Here is a 4,202-nt window from a genome sequence, read left to right as displayed (position 1 = left end):
TACCCCTGGCTACATATACTGGGCACATATACACCTGGCTACATATACTGGGGACATCTATACACCTGGCTACATACACTGCGGACACCTACACACCTGGCTATACTGGGGACACCTATACACCTGGCTATACTGGGGGCACCTATACACCTGGCTATACTGGGGACACCTGAACACCTGGTTAGATATACTGGGGACACCTGGCTATACTGGGGACACCTATAGACCTGGCTAGTGGCTACCTATTCTGGGGACATCTATACACTTGGCCACCTATTCTGGGAATATCTTTACCCCTGACCACCTATTCTAAGGACATCTATACACCTGGCTACCTATTCTGGTGACATCTCTACATCTGGCCACCTATTCTGGGGACAACTATACACATGGCTACTTATACTGGGGACACATATAGACCTGGCTAGCTATACTGGGGGGTACCTATTTTGGGAGAACTGCTGTCAGATCTGTACTTTTGGGGAACCGCTGATGCCAGATTACGTGTATTTTGGGGAACCGCTGCCAGATTGTGTATGTTGGGGACCACTACTGCCAGATTACATGTATTTTGGGTGTTACATGTATTTTGGGTGATCCACTACCAGGTTTCACGTATTTGGGGGAACTGCTTCCAGATTATGTGTATGTTGGGGGAACTGCTGCTGCCATATTATCTGTATTTTGGAGGAACCTCTGCCAGATTGTATATTTTTGGTGAAATGCTGTCAGATTACATCTACTTTTTGGGGATACACTACGACAGAGCTCAAACTTCCCCTGGCAGACCTTTTATACCACTGCTAAGGCCATGTATATTTGGCCCCACCCATGACCACGCCCACGCTATGCTTAACCACGCCCATTTGTTGGCGCACCGCGCTGCGCTGCGCGCAGAGGTTTTTAGGGTGAGTCCACTCACTTCTTTTTCCAGGACTAGACCCCTGCATACACACCTTGTTTAATGGACATTCATCTGCAGATCTAAAGATCCATCTGGGTGGATCTGATCTGCAGATGAATGTCCATTCTGCTGGGTACACACGGTACGATTTTCCTTGTGATTTTCCGACCCGATCATCTTTTCCGCGCGATTCTGCGCTGGATTCTCTTATCTTCATTCGTTTTTCTTATCTTTTTCCATTCACTGCTATGAGAAATCGAGCGCAGAAACGATCAGGAGCAATATCGGACATGAGGGATTTTATCAATTGCATCCATCTATCGCATGGAAAATCGTACCGTGTGTATTAGGCAATAAACAAGGTGTGTATAAGATCTGCAGATATCAAACACTATGACTGCAATTTGCAGGAACGGATCTTTTGCAGGAACTGATCTTTTGCAGATACTGATCTGTTGCATGTGTACAGCATCTTGCAAAGATTTTATCTGATGGGGAGTTCAGCTCGTTAGAATAGACTGTGAAAAGTATGCTCTCATACTACATGGAATGGGGTAAAATTGGTCCGTGATCTTTCATTTTCCAAAGACTTTTATCTGATGTGTGTACCCACCTTACATGATAGGTTACTTACCCAGCTCTCAGCATTACACTGATGAGATCTCTCTTCAGTCAGAGGCACATCTAGCTACTAAGAATTGAGGGCACCTCTGGCTACCTAATACTAAGGGGCACCTGTAGCTACCTATGACAGGCAAGGGAAGTAAGGGAGAAGTCACAGCTGGGCTAGCCAGCACACTTGCTGTGTGGTTCGGCGGGGTTTGTAGGTTCATAGAGAGTAAAGTCTGGTGCCAGGACATCTGTGCCTATAGGCTCCTGTGATGTAAATCCCAGCCTGCATATATACATCTACTACATCTCTCTAGATCTTAATCTAAGTAGAGATGATAAAAAGGAGACATCACTGACGCAGAACACAAGCAAAGAAAAAAACAACAACAACAGTAATAAGCAAAGAAAAAAATGCAAAATGAAATAAAGCAAAACAAAAGATAAATGACAAGTTACGGCTGCGTTTCTCTGACATTCCGCTAGAGACAGCATGAGACCATGTCATTTACCCGACCACTCATCCTCAATACCTTTCAATGCCCGCTAGATGGCGCTCACACACCGGCTTTAAACCTGCATAAACATGCAATGCTGCTATGCCCAACTACTGTATGAAGCATATTTCTGTGAACATAAATACTAAGCAATGAGAGAGAAGGGAGAGCACTCCTCCCTCAGACTTCCTTTTTTTTGCACTGCACCAAATGTATTCATGTGCTCCTTTTAAATCTACAGACTACATTCTCTGCATTTGATCTAGACTAATGAACTATTTATTTGCCTGCTGCCTGGCAGTCCCCCTCAACTTGTATGAGTGCCCACAAGTGCCAGAAAGCCTTATAATTCACAGAGGAGAGGGGGGGGGGGAGAGAGGCAGACGTGCAGGAGAAGATGGCACTTCAGCTAAATGAGATAATTCTAATAATCTGTGGGCACATTCCATCCCATGCATACATACAGAAGGCAGCTTATATCTCTGCAAGTATGCAAATAATACTCACCTATAATGGACACTCGAGCACAGTCATTACTCCGCGCTCCACTCATAGCTGCCTGCTGTATATAAACACATTGCATCTACTGACAGCACACAAAAATATGAGATTTGTTCCTGCACTGAATCCTGCCTTGGCAATCCTTCTGTTACAGGCAAAATAGGGGATTGGGGGGGAAAGCAGTGTTTAAATAAATTTTAATAAGCCTTGGAGGACCTACTCCACGTTAATCTTGTGTAATTAAGGAGATAACACTTGGCAATGCCACAGCCAGTAATGGGGAAAGCTGTATGCAAATGGCCCCTTCTTTTCTCTGGTCGCCTCTATAGCTGCTATCTGACGCTGTTTGGACTGCGCCCTTTCCTCCCTCCTTTTTAATGATATGGTGCAGCGGGTAACTTAAAATTAATTACAAGGTTCTTGACTAAAATGGGAGAGGCAGTACTATTAAAAGTGCTGAAGATGGAGAGAGCCACCTGCGCCTGGCACTATTCCTCTGCAAGCTGCAAGGCACCCTGCTCATGGCAGAGGGGAGAGAGAAGCTCATCCACTGGCCTATGGAGTCTACTGTGCCACTCACTGTACAACCGCCTCTGTGCCACTCACTGTACAACCGCCTCTGTGCACTCAGTGTACCAGCAGCACCTCTGTGCCACTCACTGTACCAGCGCCTGTGTGCACTCAGTCAGTGTACCACCGCCTCTGTGCATTCACTGTACCAGCGCCTTTGTGCCACTCTCTGTACCAGCGCCTCTGTGCCACTCTCTGTACCAGCGCCTCTGTGCCACTCTCTGTACCAGCGCCTCTGTGCCACTCTCTGTACCACCTCCTTTATGGACAGCCTTGCCTGCAGGTACAGTATCCGGGGACACAGCCTCATCATGGACAAGAAAAAGCACATCTTCTTCAGCTTATTTTCACACAAAAAACACCTCTTACATTCTTCTCCCATCCTCATTTTGTAATTTTCTTGTATATATATATATATATATATATATATATATATATATATATATATACACATATGTGTATATGGCACTTGTCTCATATTTCTTTATTTGCTTCTTCTTTATTTTTTTATTAGTTTTATCATTTACAGTACTTGCTATTTTATTACATTTTAAGTAACTCGCAATGAGTAGTTTTTCTTTTTCTGTTTACTTTGTGTTTGCTTTTTGTTTATGTTTTGTTTACTTATTTATTTTTGCTGTTGTTACTGTATGTAGCTTATCGGGAGGAAAAGGATATCGGACATTTAACCCTGTATTTAATTGTATGATAGCATATAAGATTTCACCATTGGCCATCAGTTAATGTATATCCTTCACAGGTTACCGATGTGACCTAGAATTTTATTTTCATTTCAAAAAGGGAGAAAATATATTTTACTAACTGACCAGAACTCATCGAAAGATTAAAAGCAAGGTATTTTTTATTAATGAAAACTGTACTTTTTGCAGGGGACTCCGAACGATATATATATATATATATATATATATATATATATATATATATATATATATATATATATATATATATATATATATATATATATATACACTTTTTTTGGGGGGGGATCTATGCGCAGAGGTGCTGATAGCATAAATTGCTGGTGAAAGCACTGGCACATTTTTGGAATACTGACCACATAATAAAGGAATCGCAGTAAATGGAGGGGGCACTTGAGCAGC

This window comes from Hyperolius riggenbachi, chromosome 1 (assembly GCF_040937935.1).
Source record: "Hyperolius riggenbachi isolate aHypRig1 chromosome 1, aHypRig1.pri, whole genome shotgun sequence".
In the NCBI taxonomy this organism is placed as follows: Eukaryota; Metazoa; Chordata; class Amphibia; order Anura; family Hyperoliidae; genus Hyperolius; species Hyperolius riggenbachi.
Note: the sequence above shows the minus strand (reverse complement) of the source record.